The sequence below is a fragment of the Bubalus bubalis genome, chromosome 24 (genome assembly GCF_019923935.1).
Source record: "Bubalus bubalis isolate 160015118507 breed Murrah chromosome 24, NDDB_SH_1, whole genome shotgun sequence".
NCBI classification, from domain to species: Eukaryota; Metazoa; Chordata; class Mammalia; order Artiodactyla; family Bovidae; genus Bubalus; species Bubalus bubalis.
The window spans coordinates 31,143,917-31,160,356 of record NC_059180.1 but is presented as its reverse complement, the minus strand read 5'-3'; the positions used below and the strand labels follow the sequence as shown (position 1 = coordinate 31,160,356).

The window sequence follows — 16,440 nt, the reverse complement described above, 5'->3', positions numbered from 1 at the left end:
TATATATGTACGTGTTAGTCGTTCAATAGGGTCCAGCTCTTTGTGACCCCATGGACTGTGACCTCTGTCCGTGGAATTCTCCAGGCAAGAATACTGGAGTTAGTAGCCATTTTCTTGGTGGGCTACAGTCCACTGGGTCACAAAGAGTCAGACATGACTGAGCGACTGACTCTCTCTGGTCTAGTCTTCAATAGTAATTTTATTTATTTTATCTCTTTCCTCCATTCTTTTTGCATTGTCACACTACTACTAATATTATTGTGTGTTATATTATGCTGTATATATTCTTACATTCCTGGACTTTTGATGTCTTGAGCTTTGGAAACTTGTTGAGTTTTGCTGTTTCGGGGTAGGCTCTCGGTTTCTGAGGTACAGAGGGACCAACACCTCTGTTTCCCTAGTGCCCGGATTTCCAACCAGGAGTGTGTGGGCCAGGCTGACGGCAAAAGCCCTGAGGTGGCTGGTTGGCGGCATAGATAGCAACTCCTCTGAACCTGAGGAACAGTGGCCACGGCCGTCTTCTCCTGGCCTGCACATGCCTCTTGGCCTCAGTAATGACATGGCTTGGGACGAGGCCCTTCACCTCTTTGAGCCTCAGTTTTCCCTTCTGTAAAATGGAGTTGATATATTAGTCAGGGTGGGCTGCGTTATGCTGCAGTAACAAAGAACTCCAAAATGCCAGTAAGGAAGACACAGTGGCTTCTGTCTCGTCCATGTGGCGTGCCCTTCACGAACTGGCTGGGCCTCTACTGCATCTTGTCATCCTCACACCCGCACCCAGGCTGTGATGGGGGACTAGACAGTCTGGCTGAGCACACAGTCTTCTCTTCTGCCCGGATGTGGGACACCTCACTTCTCTCTTGTTTCATTGGTTAAGCAGGTCCCTTGGTCACACATCACTTTGGATGGGTGGGGAAGTACAGTCCTCCCAGGCAGCTGGAAACAGCAGAGTTATTGTGGCTGGCCCTGGTGACTTCCAGCGGTGACCGCAGACTTACCTCCCAGCGTGGTGATGAGCCTCAGTCGGATGGTCTCTGCAGAGCTTTTGATGCCTGGCAGCTCGGTAGCCCTCCCTGAACCGTGATGCTGGTGGTTATGGCAGCTCTCATGGCGATGCTGATTAGAGAAGTAAAGGTTATCTAGGGGCCCGCAGCGTATAGACCTCTGCTTATTGATCTGTTCCTTCAGTCCCTGTGTGTCGGGTTCTCAGTTTCCTGGATTCCGCGTACTGTTCTTTGAACTGGAGATCAAAAACAAGATCGACGTGGTCTGTGCCTTTAAGCAGCTCACAGTCTCTCCTTGGCAGCAGGGATTGAAGGATTTCCTTTGGGTTTTCACTTGGAGGGCTTGGCCTTCCTAGGAAAACATATGGAATGAAATAAATGCCGGAATTGGAGAGGGTCATGGTTTCTGTATCAGAATGTGTTCAGTGGCAGAAACAGAGGACTCGAGTCAAAGCAGCATCAGCAGAGCAAGGCATTTGTTTCAGCGGGTCACTGAAAAGTTGAGACTGGGGTGAGCAGTGGTCTCGTCTTCTCGGTCATTGTCAGGAGGAAGAATGAAACTGTCCGGTGTTGCCAGCAAAATCTCCAGGCCTCACTCTCATTGAACCAGTTTGGTTTGTTGACCAATCTTGAACTAACCACTGTGGCCGTAAGGATGGGATGTGCTGACTGACCTGCATTAGTTAGTGCTCACCCTTGGATCCGGGTGTGGGGTGTGCTCCGCTCGAGTCTCAGCCCCTGGGTGGGCTGATCTCCCAGGAGGGGAGTGGACGCCAGGCCTTAAACAGCCACAGTCCACTTCTTCATCCTGCCCTTTCCTTTCCTCAGACAGGAAATGAAGGTCCAGAAAAACGAAATGACTTTTCCTGCTTCTACTCAGCATGCTGGAAACAGAGTGGGGGCCAGGCTGTGGACCGAGGACTGTGCTCTCAGTTCCAAAACACACTGTCTTGGGAAACCATCAGTTTCAAAGGGGACTCGGAAAGCATCACACTTTGGGAGCTGTGATTATAAAACAGATGCTAAATTGCACTGTCCCCAGCATCTTTAGCAAAACTTCATTATTTATTGCTTGTTGATAACAGGTTGAAGATCAGGCAGATTGCTCCGTGGCAGGACTGCTTCTCGTGTCTGATCTCTGCAGGGAATGGTTTGGGGCTCTGAGTGAGTGAAGGTTTTGGTGATTGGCTTCCTAAGTCATCAGTGGCAGCAAGTGGAGGCTGCCCAGCCGTGATGTGGCCATTTTTTAGCTGGTTGTGGGAGCTGCTGCGGGGGTTGGGGTGGTGTGTGTGTGTGTGTGTGTGTGTGTGTGTGTCGGGGCTGTTAACTTTGGCACATGAGCATTTCGGAAAGTACTGTTTTGGAGTTCATTGCCGGACATCACATGGCAAGTTGCCTGGGGACAAATTGCGGAATGGGCCTTTTTAGTGTTTGAGAACCGGAGCTCAGCTTTAAAAGAATTCTTTCCCCCACCAGTGCCATCATCTTTTATCACACGATGGAGCCCCTAAGGCGGACCAACTGCCCATGCTGTTCTGTGGAATTGATTGACCCATCTGTCTTCCCTCCCATCTGGTGCTTCTGATCCCACTGCGGGTCGGGTTGGGTGAGCGAATGCAGGAAACGGTTTGCACCTGTAGTCAGCGTGTTCCTCATGGAAGAACATGTCTTCCAGCCACTTCCTACCCCTGACTTCTGACATGACTGTCCCTACCAGTAAATAAATAAAACCCTGGCCCATCTCCCATGCCTTCAGGAGATGCTTGCCAAGGGCCCCCTTTGTGCCCAGCACCGGGATACTACATCCTAGACTCTGTGTTTTCTTTCTTTTATTTAATCCATAGTAAGCACAGTAGGGAAGTATTACTTGCCTGCTTTTTTTTTTTTTAATTAAAAAATAATACTTATTTATTTGGCTGCACCAGGTCTTAGTTGTAGCACTCGAGATCTTTGCTTCAGCCTGTGGGATGTAGTTCCCTGACCAGGGATTGAACCTGGGCCCCCTGCGTTGGGAGCACGGAGTCTTAGCCACTGGACCACCAGGGAAGTCCTGAGCCTGCTTTGTAGTTGAGGAGAGTGGGGCTTGGAGAAGTTGGGGGCCTTGGTTGGGATGGCAGAGTAAGAGTATAAGCCTAGATCTGTGAAACCCCAAAGCCGTGTTCTTTCATTACATGTTACCGTGCATTGAAGGCTCTGGAGCCGACGCCTGAGTCCACTCCTGGCTTGGCCACTTACAGCCCTGTGCCCTTGAGCACGTGAAGTCAACTCTCTGAGTGTCTGTTTCCTCATCTATGAAATGAGGATGGGAATAGTATCAACCCCTTAGAGTAATGAGGCATTTAAAATGTATAACACAGGCCTGGCAAGAGATCAATGAATGTAACAAATCTCTACCAGCTTGGTGGCTTAAAACAACACACGTTCATTTTCTCACAGTTCTGAAAGCCAGAAGCCCGATATCAAGGCTTTGGACTTCCCTGGCAGTCCAGTGGTTAAGACTTCGCCTTCCAATGCAGGGGGTGCAGGTTCGATCCCTGGTTGGGGAGCGAAGATCCCATGCCTGGTAGCCAATAGCCAAAACAGAAGCAACAAATTGAATTGTAACAAATTCAATAAAGACTTAAAAAAAAATGGTCCACATTAAAATGAATCTTTAAAATTTTAAATAAATAATAAAAGCAGAGCATTGACACTGGCCAGGGCCAGGCTTTGTCTGGAGACTCCAGGGAAAGAGCCTTCCTGCCTCTTAGAGTGGCCCGAGCATTCCTTGGCTTGTGGCCACATCATTTCAGTCTCTGCCTCTGTCCTCACCTGGCCTTCTGGTTCTTTCAGTGGCTCTCTCATAAGGACATTGGTCAGTGAGTTTAGGGCCCACTTGGATAATCCAGGGTAGTCTCATTTTGAGATCTTTGACTTAGTTACATCTGTAAAATTGTTTTTCCAAATAAAGTCACAATTAGAGATTCTGGGGCTTAAGATGTGGACGTACCATTTGAAGTTGGGGGGGGGGGCTGCCATCAACTCACTACAGCTGCTATCATTTAAACATTTTTTCGGAAAGCACTGGTATTACATGAGTGGGCTTCCCAGCTGGCACTAATAGTAAAGAACCTACCTGCCGATGCAGGAGACATAAGAGATGCAGGTTCGATCCCTGGTCGGAAAGATACCCTGGAAAAGGGCACGGCAACCCCCACCAGTATTCTCGCCTGGAGAATCCCATGGACAGAGGAGCCCAGCAGAGTACAGTCCATGGGGTCGCAAAGAGTTGGACACGACTAAGCGACTGAGTATGCGCGCAGTATTACCTGAGTACATTCTACATGCAAACATTCAGGCAGTAAATTAAAATCTTTTTAACGAATGCCCTCAATTCCACCCTCCTCTCCCCCCAGGACCACCATCCTGATGAGTTTGGTGCTATCCTTCCAGACCTTGCTGTTAGGACAGAAAGATAGATAGGTGTCACAGATCATGACCCTGTTGCTGGGCCCTGTGAGAGGTTGTGGGCATCTGAGGTGGGTGAAAGCACCGCCTGGTGTCTGGTCAGCTCTCAGGCATCTGGAGAAGCAGGGAGTAAACCCATGACCTCCAGGTATATGGGAGGGGCTGTAACAAGACACACGTGCAAAGTGCATGGGAACAGCACAGGGAGGCCTTCAGCTGTCTTTGCAAAAAAGGAACGTCTCATTCCAAAGGCTCTACTGAACGGGGCCACCTGAGCCTTGTTGGGTTCAGAAGATGCCAACCATGCAAGGCACATGTCCGGGGAGTGGGTGAGGAAGGAGCCTGGTTGGATGTGGTTGGTGGCAGGAAGTGAATCCAGAGTTCCCAGAGGCTGTGCCTGGGGATTCTCCTCTCAGGAAACGGGAGTTTTTCTCCAGGGTGGTGGGTTTCAAACTGTGTCCCCCGGGGGCCCCAGGCCTCTGAAGAGAGGACACTGGGGTTGGGGTAGGTGGCAGGACGGCTGGTCTCCAGGCTCTCACCCAGCTGGGGCCCCAGAAGCCCCTCTCCCTGGTGAGTGATGTGCGCAGGGGTTGCGCCCAGTGGCCCGTGGTCCCCTCCCGCCTCGGTCTCCATCAGTTGCCCCCAAACCTCCTGAACAAACACGCAAGTGAAGGAAAAGCCTCGCACTTGGGACAACCGCTCTGTTGACAAGTGGCAATAACAGGTCTGGAGGGACAGTGAAGACCATAGGAGCCACCTCTGGGTGACTTTTCAAAGTCACCTTTTTAGGGTTTTCTCATGTGAAGGACACAGAGGGTATCCTGTGCATGACAGCCAGATGGGCTATGTTCTGTCTCCAGGATCGATGGGAGACACAGCTGCCCGGACCTGCACCTCGCCAGCCCCTGGGCTGCTGTGGGTGTGACAAGTGAGAGGTGCTCAGACCTTCCAGAAGTGTTAGATCCGCCTCCACACCCAGCCCAGTGGACTTGGCCTTGTGAAGATTCCTATTGGGCCTCCATGTGCCAGGCCACTCTGGATGACCACAGCCACGGCTGCACATGAAGCCCTGGCATCTTGGACTTTCTTCCCTGCACTTGACATAAGTTGTCTCACTTCTTCAGGACAACCCTGTAAGGCAGGTGGAACTGATGTATTTATTCTACAGAGAAGGAAACAGAGGCACAGAGAGGGCGAGTCACTTGCCAGGCTGACACCGCAGGGGAGAGGGCCCTGGGGGCTGGGCGCTGCCGTCCATGCCCTTCGCTCTTGCTGTCCTGCTGCCCTGCATGCATGCCCAAGCCCTCAGCTGCCCGAGTGCTGCCCCACATAGCAGCCGGGGCACTGCTGTTAATGCTGGGCCTCTTGGCAAGATGTCAATCAAGAGAAGTGGTTTGCTTAAAAAAGAAAAAAAATTGGAATCCTGGAAGTGCAGAGAAGGGAAAACCCACAGATGCGTTTTCAGCCTGGGCTGTATTATTTGCAGACGTGTGGCAAATACAGTGCCAGCTCATTGTTAATAGGAGAGGAGTTGAAGGGTAAGAAATGAAACAGGAAGCCTTTTGTTCCCGCAGAGGGGACAGGTCAAGTAGAGAGGAGGTTCTAGGTCTCTGTTACCGGTGTGCAGAAACCAAGGTGACTGTCCTGTCTTTGGCGCCTTAGCACCGACTAGGAGGGACATGGGCAACATCAGTGCTCTTTGCTCCTTGTGACACAGCTGGAAGGGACTAGAAATGCCGGGCGCGGGAGAACACGGACGGCTTGCCCAAGTGCCTGTTCCTCCCTGTGGGGCCATTGCTGCTCTGCTCAGGGTAGCTGGTGGGTGGCCCCTGAGGCAGATCAGGAGAGATGGTGGATTCTCAGTGGTAGAAAATGGGTTCCGGTTTAAGAAAACAAATGAACTTCCTTATGGTCCCGTAGTTAAGAATCCGCCTTCCCATGCAGGGATGCAGGTTTGATCCCTGGTCGGGGAACTAAGATCCCACATGGCACAGAGCAACTAAGCCCGTGCACCACAGCTACTGAGCCTGCGCTCTAGAGCCCATGGTCCGAAACAAGAGGAGTCCCGCATGGACCGCAACCAAGACCCAACACAGCCAAATCAAGCAACCCAAGCTGAAGGCAGGATCGCTGAAGTTCAGCGCTGGACCAAGTTCCCCTTCCTGTTGTCTTTTTCCTGCAGGGAGGTGACAGGGAAGGTGGGAAATGGCAGCTGAGGGTGACCACAATAACCACACAGGCAGCATGTTGGGTGTTTTATAACAATGGTACAGAGGTTGGGATGGGCGAGTGCTGGCCCTATTTTACAGAAAAGGAAACTGGGCACAGATTTCATGGATAGTAAGCGGTGAGGCTCAGAGGTACCTGACTTTAAGACACCAGACCCTGCGTCTTTCCCTGAGGACCTGGGCATTCTCTGGGAATTGCTGGAGAAATTCCTCATAAACTTAAGCCGCCAGCCCACTCCACAGTCCTGAAGCAGCCTCCAGGATGTGGCTCCATTATTTAGAAAGAGTAGACATTAAATCCCCATAAAAATCCTGGGAGGAAACATTCCAGAGTCCTTCTGATTTTATATGCCAGTCATCAGTGCCCACTCGTCTGCCGATGTAATCACCACACCCGTGACGGCAGAAATACAGTCCAGACGCATTGGTAGCCTCAGAGAGCGAAGGTGAATACCTCTCTGATTGCCCGAGTGTCTTCATTTCTGTCACAGGAGCAGACTCCTGCCTTCAGAGATTAGGCTGGATTCTTGTTTTGCACTCATGATTCTCTGGGGGGAGGCAGCGGGTATACGCAGAAGAGCACAGCTTGGGGTTGAGCTAAACTGGGCTTTGAATTCTCACTGTGTCCGCAGGCACCTCACAGAGCCTCCCTGAGCCTCTCGTGGAATAGGGCCAGACAGAATCCTCACGGTAGAACACTGCTGTGAGGTTGAGGTAAATGAATGTATATAAGGGCCTTAAACGTCATTTGTGTTTTAAAAAAATGTTTTTTGATTGGAGTATAGTTGCTTTATAATGTGGTACTGGTTTCTGTTGTACAGCAGTGGGAGTCAGCTGTAGGTATACATGTATCCCCTCCCTCTGAAGCCTCCATCCCACTCCCACACCCCTCAGATGGTAGAGAATCTGCCTGCAATGCGAGAGACCTGAGTTTGATCCCTGGGTTGGGAAGATTCCCTGGAGAAGGGCATGGCGACCCACTCCAGTATTCTGGCCTGGAGAATCCCATGGACGGATGAGCCTGGCAGGCTGCAGTCCACAGAGAGGAGGGGTCACAAAGAGTCGGACACGACTGAGTGAGTAACACTTTCACACATATATCCCCTCCCTCATGAGCCTCCCTCCCGTTCCCCATCCCACCCGTCTAGGTCGCCACCTGCGTTGTGCAGCAGCTTTGTACAAGTCGTCTGTTTCACACACGGTAGTGTATACATGTCAGTGCCACTCTCTTAGTCTGTCCCACCCTCTCCTTCCCCCCCGCCCCCACCTCCTGATGCCTCTATTCCTGCCCTGCAAATCCCCCCGGTCCTGTTTTTCTGGATTCCATATATGTGTGTTAATACACAGTACCTTAAATGTCACTTCTTATCCCTCCCCCTCCATTAAGATCGGGGGTGTCTCTTTACTCTCAAGTCACTGAAAGTCATTTCGTGAAGCTGTGGAGCTCAAACATTTGTGTGAAGAAGTGCTTCCCTAAGGTTGCTGATGATTGCTCTCATCCGTTCAGCCATCAGCGACAGAAGCAGGCACGCATTTCCCGTAGAGCCCAGAGTTGTAGGTGTCGCGGGCCTACTGTGTGTCCCAGGGACTGGGCTTTGGGGATGGAGTGACAGCAGCCGCAGGTGGTACACACGTCATAGCCGTGTCACTGCGGTCCACAGAAAGTGTATTTACAAACGCAGGCTGGATTTGGCCTGTGGGCCATCATGTAACCCCTGATCTCGAATCTGGAGAGGCAGGGGGTTTAGGGACCGGAAATGTGAAAATGAACAAGCCGGGGGTGGAGGTGAGGGGCATCTGTTGTCCTTACGGCCTGGTGTCTCCAGCGCATCAACCCAGATAGACCCAAATCGGCTCCTGTGTGCAGCCGTGAGCTCCTCAGACCTGCCGCTTAAACCTCCTTGATACATCTTAATGCTGTTAATGCGGCTGGTGGTCTGGCTGATGTCTAAGTGACAGCTTCAGTTGTTTGCTGCGTATTCAGGGAAGCCCTACACCCACTCGCCAGTGACAGCGGAAGCCTGGGGAGGGCATGTTTGGATTCTGGAGTGTGCTCAGTGCCACTTCTCCTTGGCATCTTCTGGTAGCTCTGTGCCTCTCTGTCTCTGGCTATTCAGTGAGAGTTGAGGGTGAGATGAGGCAGTTGGCTCAGTGTGGCCTAAACGTCTGTCTCCTTGAGTAAATCATGCTTGTGTAACCTTTTCTTTGAAAGGAGGTCGGCCTTGGAAACTCAGTTTGGGAAATGCATTGGAAGTATTGATAGAAGCTAGGGTGTATAAATCCCATGGACGGAGGAGCCTAGTGGGCTGCAGTCCATGGGGTCGCTAAGAGTCGGGCACGACTGAGCGACTTCACTTTCACTTTTCACTTTCATGCACTGGAGAAGGAAATGACAACCCACTCCAGTTTTCTTGCCTGGAGAATCCCAGGGACAGAGATTTTTTTTTTTTGCTGTTGTTGTTTGTTTGTTTGCTTGTTTGCTTTTGCTGGGCATCATCAGGATCTTAGTTCCCTGACCAGGGATCAAACCCCTGCCCCTTGCAGTGGAAGCACAGAGTCTTAACCATTGGATCTCCAGGGAAGTCTCTAGAAGCTAAGCTGGTCTTGCTGAAGAAGGGTGTGAGGGGAGGCCCTCTGGCCACTAAGCCCTTGCAGCAGCTTCTAGAAACTTTGGGGACCTGTCAGGAGCAGACAAGACCCCCTGATGTGGTGTGAGGCTGAAGAAGTATGCATGGGGGACCCAGCCACTTCTCATCTGTAGCAGGAGTGAGTTTGGATAAGTTGAATGCTCTCCTTCCTAAGAAGCCTGAGTCTCTCGCTCGAGATTGTCTGAAAATTCATAACTGAAGAATAGCTTTCTATTAGCAATTAAGCCTAGAGAAGCTGTAGACAGTTGTGGATTTCTTCTTAGAGGTCCGCCTTAAAAAAAAATCTGTCAATGAAAAGGCAGTGGGCAGACAGGTTGGCAAATGATCCAGCGTGTAGAATTGAGATGGCGCGCGCGTGTGCGTGTGTGTGTACACACACGCTTGCTCAGCAGCCTCCTGGCTATTCCTCTTGCCTGTTGCCCAGTCTTTCCTCTGCAGCCAGAGTGACTTATTCGGGTGAGGTTTCTTCCAGTCTCTCTCTTGCTTAAATCCGCTTGGAGGTTTCCCTCCACTGAGCAAAGGCCAGAGCCTTGCTGTCCTCCTTTGGGCCCCAGCTCTCCCCACGGTCCTTCAAACCCCTCTCCTTATCGCCTTCCCAGACACCTTAGTGAGCCTGGTTTTTCTCTGGGGACTTTTCACATCGTAATTGTGTTATCAGTTGTTTAAAGACTGTCTCCCTGGGTGGACTGTGTGCTCCTTCATCTCCTCTGCCAACTCCCTGGTACCCAGAGTGCCAGGGCCATAAGAAGAACCTAATGTGGATTTGCGGGCTACGCGTCTGAGTAACGTGGGTGTGTACGTCTTTGCTGGAGCAGCTGGTGCTTTATTCGTGGGTGGGGACTGCTGGGCCCCAAACGTCTGTCTGTTCTGTCCAATGCCCTTGAACTCTGTCCCTGAACAGTGAGAGTAAATGCCGCTAAGTAAGTCCTTTGTACAGATGTTGTTCATGCAACTTAATCACTTGGGGAAAAAAACTAGATGTCCATTCTCAGTAAATTAGACAATTCTCTCCCAGCCTGACCCTCTCATCTCTGCTCTCATCCACCATCCCGTCCCCCATCTGTTTGCTCATCTGTATATCTATTCATCCATGGGAAACATGCTCCGAGTGATCAGTATGTACCTGATATCATCTGGGGCCCTGAGGATATGGTCCTTGAGACCCTCAGAGTCTTTGGGGAAAAACAGACACATCCAAAAAAAGTTTACAGAAGTGCGCCAGGCTGCGTTTGTGCCAGCTTCCAGGACTACTCAGAGGACAGAAGTAAAGACTCTTTAAAATTCTTGTTTGCCAGTTCTTTATTCCCAGCAGAGAGTCTTTGGCCTCCACTGATGCCTCTAATTGTATATTTGTACAAACAGAAGAACAAATTAACAGATAAGCACAGAACCCTGAAAGTGGTCCAGACCAGGCAGCTGCCTCCCTGCTGGGGACGTGAAGGAGCATAGGGCTGTCCCCTGGCCCAGCCGACCAAGCTGGAGACAGCCGTGCATCTGATGTGTTGTTCCTTTTGAAAAGTGAGATGAGAAAGCAGGGTATTGGTGGAGTGGGAAATAGTTGTCGTTTCTGGCAGTGCAAAGTGAGAGCTAATCGCTTTGGGGAAGGCTATTTGAAAAGAGGGGGTATGTGAGAAAGCGCCTGGAAGACATAAATTATGGGTGTCATTTCATGATTGGGACCGAGATTCACTGTCCTGTATTGTCTGCCTTTTTGCCTTGTCTTCTGAGCAGTGAATACGAGAGCCCTGTAATTAGAAGACAAAGACTATGATTCTCGTCCTTTGGTTCCTCTTATCTCCAAACTAGCTCATCCTTCTCATGCATGACGACTGCGGATTTGCTCCAGAGCAGTTGGAGGCTTGATTGACACTTTCATGGAAATGGAGCTTCCTTCATCATTCCCTCCCTTCCTCAGTCCCAGATGCTCAGTCAATGTCCACAGTGTGCCAGGGCCAGTGTGAACGAGAAGACGTGGAGGCTGCTGTCCCCGAGCTTGCAGGGAGCAACCAGTTGCAGCCTGAGCCCCGGGGACGGTATAGGGCGGCAGTGGAGGGTGTGGTTCGTTCAGGTGGTCAGGAAGGTGTCTCACAGGAAGTCCTCTTTTAGCTGAATCTTGAAAGATGGGGGAAGAGCCAGCTGCACACAGGCTGGGGAAAGAAAGGAGGGAGATGTGACTTGCAGTAATACTTGCTTCACATGTTTATTGGAGGGTTAAGTGTGCGAATACATTGGTGCATAGGCATTCAGCTTTGGCCACCGGATGCTAACAGCTGATTCATGGGAAAAGAGCCTGATACTGGGAAAGATTGAAGGCAGGAGGAGAAGGGGGTAACAGAGGATGAAATTGTTACATAGCATCACTGACTCAGTGGACATGAGTTTGAGCAAACTCTGAGAGATAGTGAAGGACAGGGAAGCCTGTCGTGCTGCAGTCCATGGGGTCACAAAGAGTCGGACACAACTGAGCGACTGAACATCAACAAAAGGCGTTCACCACACTTTGGCTTCCCCTCCAGCCGGCATCTCTGTTGCTTTCTAGCAGGGCCTTCAGAGAACCACGTGACCTCTCAGGTAATCGTGAAGGCTGCCTTGTGTACCCACAGATGAAAGGGGTTCTGATTGTCTGTGGGTCTCGCGTGTCCCTACACGCCAATGTGTGCAGCACCTGGAGTGTTCACTCCAGAAAGGCCCGGAAATCCTGCTGCCCTGTCTCTCCAGCCACAGGCTCTGCCTTTCCCTGCGAACTAGTATATTGCCCCCTGATCCCCCCACCCAGACCGCAGCCCAGATGGTGAGCCGCCTTCTCTGTGGGGCCAGGGAGAGGGAAGTGAGGATGGCCATGCTATCTCATGCTCTGTGTTGGTGGGAACTGAAGAGAAGGCTCTATCACGAACACGTGTCCTCCAAGAGTGCCGGGGCTTGAGGAAGGCATGAGGGTGTTTGTGGCCAGTATCAATAGAAAGCTGATTTTTCATACAAAATCTCTGCCCCACACTTCTTTCACGGCCAGAATTGGAAGTCAAATCAGCTTTTGGGATGATTGCTGTAACCCTCAGATGCTCCCTTCTCCAGTCTCTGTAGACAGTGTGAAAAGACAGCTGGTTAAGTTGGTGAATAAGATTGGCCACCAGTTGACATCCTGCACTTCCTGTCGACCCAGGCCTTGTTTTCAGGATAGATCCACTAAGGTCAGAAAGTTCATGGATTCTTTTTCCAGCCAGCCTCCCTGAAACTGAGGCTGACTCGTATCTCCTGACTTGCTGATGCCAGTAATGCCACCAATTAGAAGAAAAGCTCCTGAGTGGGAAGGATTTAACAGCTCTCAGGTTCTTACACCCACTGTCCAAGAGGGTCCCAACAAACAGGCATTTGTTGTTTTGTTCAGTTGCTAAGTCGTGTCTGACTCTTTGAGACCCCATGGACTACAGTGTGCCAAGCATACCCAAAGGGAAAGTTATCTATCAGGATAATACCTTCTTTTTTTAAAAAAAAATTATTTTAATTGGAGGATAATTGCCTTACAATATTGTGGTGGGTTTTGCCATACATCTACCTTCTTTTTAAAATTGATTGTTTTGAAGAAGCTCTTTGTTCACATTACTGTAGGATGAATGGCATCTGTCCTTAAAGACCTCAACTTGTCTTTTGTTTTGGTCCTTCTGGTCGCCCTTCCCCTCAGCCTGGTGGGACAGGCAGTAAAAACTTTCCTTTTTGTAAGTGAGGTTCCCTTTGTCCAAGCTTTGTTCATGTCTGAACTGAGACAGGGCTGCACTCAAAGGGCAGTGTGAGGATGCCACTGCCGCCTTCCCTGTCTGGAGTCCGGCCTCCAACCTGTTTGCCTGATTCACGTCGTGCCAAGGACGCTTCTCCTAGCCTTGTTGTTGTTGTTCAGTCGCTCAGTCATGTCCGACTCTTTGTGACTCCATGGACTGCAGCACGCCAGGCTTCCCTGGCCTTCAGCATCTCCCGGAGTTTGCTCAAACTCATGTCCACTGAGTCGGTGATGCCATCCAACCATCTCATCCTCTGTCGTGCCCTTCTCCTCCTGCCCTCAATCTTTCCCAGCATTAAGGTCTTTTCCAATGAGTCGGCTCTTTGCATCAGGTGGCCAAAGTATTGGAACTTTAGCTTCAGCATCAGTCCTTGATTTCCTTTAGGATTGACTAGTTTGATCTTCTTGCAGTCCAAGGGAGTCTCAAGAGTCTTCTCCAGCACCACACTTTGAAAGCATCAGTTCTTTGGTGCTCAACCTTCTTTACAGTTCAGCTCTCACATCCATACATGACTATTGGAAAAACCAAAAGTCAAAAGGCTTTGATTCAACAGACCTTTGTCAGCAAAGTGATGGCTTAGGTGTGGAGGTAAACTCAGAGAAGCGAGTTCCAGAGAAGGCACTGGGTTCCTTGTGGAAGCAGCAGGGGGAGAGTGGTGTTTGGAGGACAGGCTTCAGAGCTGCCCTCAGCCCTCTTGCCCCGATGCAAGGAAGACTTGAAGACATAGGCCCTCCCATCCAGTGGGGGAGGATTGGAAAGAACACAGTAATGCGATACAGACGTATCTGTTAGTGGTTACAGGATTGATGCATCTTCCTCATAGAAAGTACAGAGAAGTCCAGACGCATGGCTACAGATTCATCTGACTGTGCTCTCTCTGATACTGCACTTTCGGATCTCTTCCATCCTCACCTTACTGATCCACAGTCATTGCTAGTTTTATCTAGGACACATACTGGGTATTTGCAGTTCATGTTAATAGCAGCTTTAAAAGTTGTTTTTGTTTTTTTTTTTTGGTTGTGCCGCACAGCTTTTGGGATCCTAGTTCCCTGAACAGGAATTAAATCCAAGTCCTGGTATCTCAGCTGGTAAAGCATCCGCCTGCAATGCCGGAGACCCCTGTTCAATTCCTGGGTTGGGAAGATCCCCTGGAGAAGGGATAGGCTGCCCACTCCAGTGTTCCTGCCTAAGCTCACTTAGCAGGGAAAGTGTGAAGTCCCAACCACCTGGACCACCAGGGAATTCCATAGCAGCATTTTGTTAAACAGAGAACAGGAGCTTTTTTCCTTTGCCATTAAAAATTTATCAAGAGCACTCTTTGGTGGGATAATACATTTTAGTTTACATTTTTAATGGATGTTAGATTCTTTCAAAACTCAAATAGTAGGTATAAAGTTGTGGTGAATGAATAGCCTCAGTCCCACCGCGCTGTCCAGGCCCTGCCCCCAGGGCTGGTGCCCCTTTGGTTGGTGCCTTGAACTTCACTTCTGTACCTTCCTAATGCAAAAATAAAGAGCAACAACTTGATATTCTTCCTTCCCCGTTTTTGCACCCAAGGTGGTGTATTACACCCACCGTCTGTAGCCTGCTCTCACTTTCCTGTTGCTGCTGCTGCTGCTGCTAAGTCGATTCAGTCGTGTCTGACTCTGCGTGACCCCAGAGACGGCAGCTCACCAGGCTCCCCCGTCCCTGGGATTCTCCAGGCAAGAACACTGGAGTGGGTTGCCATTTCCTTCTCCGCACTTTCCTGTTACGGTTTCTCTTTTAGATGTTTTCATAACTGCACATGGAATGCTACCTCATTCTTCAAAAGCGCCTTTAAATTCTTTTAAAGAAGTTCACTTGATCATTTTTTTTAATCTTACAGAAAGATAGCGAATGAAAAATAAGCGTCATTTTTCTCCCCAGTCCCACTCCTAATCTGTTATCAGTGTTGCTGTTTTCTTACATACTTTCCCAGAATTATTTTTGTGCTTGTACCCTCATGAGTGTATGTGTGTGTATTTATGTGTATAAGTCATTTTCTTAAACCAGGCATCTCCTATGGACATGTCGTAATTTCTTGAATCATTCCTCTATAGTTGTACCGTTAGATTCTTTTTTGTTTTACTTGTCTAAGCCTGGAAAGAGGAATCATCTTTAATGTAAATTTTTGTTGATGTCTTTGTTTCCTCTGGATAAATCCTGGGAGTGTGATTTCTGGGTCAAAGGACAGAGATGTTTTAGGGATCTTGGTACACACAACCTCATGGCTTCCCCCAAGGGATTGTACCTGCTCTCACCCTAGACACCCTGAGGACAATGACAGTCCCTCGAACAACAGGGCCACCCCAACTCCCAGCCCAGGGAGTCCCTGGTCTTTTGTTCATTGCAGCACTGTTTACAATAGCCAAGACATGGAAGCAACCTAGATGTCCATCAGCAGACGAATGGATAAAGAAACTGTCATACATATATGCAGTGGAATATCTCTCAGCCATAAAAAGGAACGAACGTGACTCAGTTGAACTGAGGTGGATGAACCTAGAGCTTGTTATACAGAGTGAAATAAGTCAGAAAGCGAAAAACAAGTACCGTATATTGACACATATATACGGAATCTAGAACAATGGTACTGGTTAACCTGTGTGGAGGTCCATAACAGAGATGCAGGCATAGAAAATGGACTTGTAGACACAGCAGGGGAAGGAGAGGATGGGACGAATTGAGAGAATAACACTGACATATATATACTACAATGTGTAAAGTAGCTGGGGGAACTGCTGGATAACACAGGGAGCTCAGCTCAGCGCTGTGACGACCTAGAGGGGTGGGATTGGCAGAGCAGGGGAAGGGAGGCTCAAGAGGGAGAGGATATGCATATATATCTCCATGGACAGAGGAGCCTGGCAGGCTACAGTCCATAGGGTCAAAAAGAGACACTACTGAGCGACTATCACATGTCTGATTGGTGGTGGTGTTTGGTGGAAACCAGCACAACATTGTAAAGCAATGATCCTCCAATTAAAAAAGAAAAGGAAGAAAGAAACTGACGTTTTCTCAAGTGGTTAGGCAGGTTTCTCTTTGCTGGATTTCAAAGACTCTCTCAACATCAGCTCCTTGGCAAAGCCTGCTGCCCAGAGCCCGGTTGAATTGCTCATTAGCTCCAGGAACCTGGAAAGGGCTCAGCTTGGCCATCCTCCTTCTGGGCTGCCGAATAGAGGGTGAGACACCCCTAGGGTTGTCGGCAGATTAGTGTCTGGTGTCAAGGATAGCACACTGCTGTTCCTTCTCAGTAGTTGTTATGTTCTTCAGTGGGTGAGTGAGTGAGTGAAAGTCGCTCAGTCGTGTCTGACTCTTT

At 49.7% G+C, this 16,440-nt stretch overlaps 1 protein-coding gene and 1 non-coding gene across 8 annotated transcripts in view; one reads left to right on the top strand and one right to left on the bottom strand.

Moving 5' to 3' along the window:
* The window catches only part of SNX29 (sorting nexin 29), a 586,612-nt gene that overhangs the window by 373,022 nt on the left and 197,150 nt on the right, over nucleotides 1-16,440 (top strand). The gene's annotated exons all lie outside the window — the stretch shown is intronic.
* TRNAG-CCC lies at nucleotides 2,978-3,050 on the bottom strand. Its single transcript has one exon. It is a non-coding gene; the product is annotated as a tRNA-Gly (tRNA).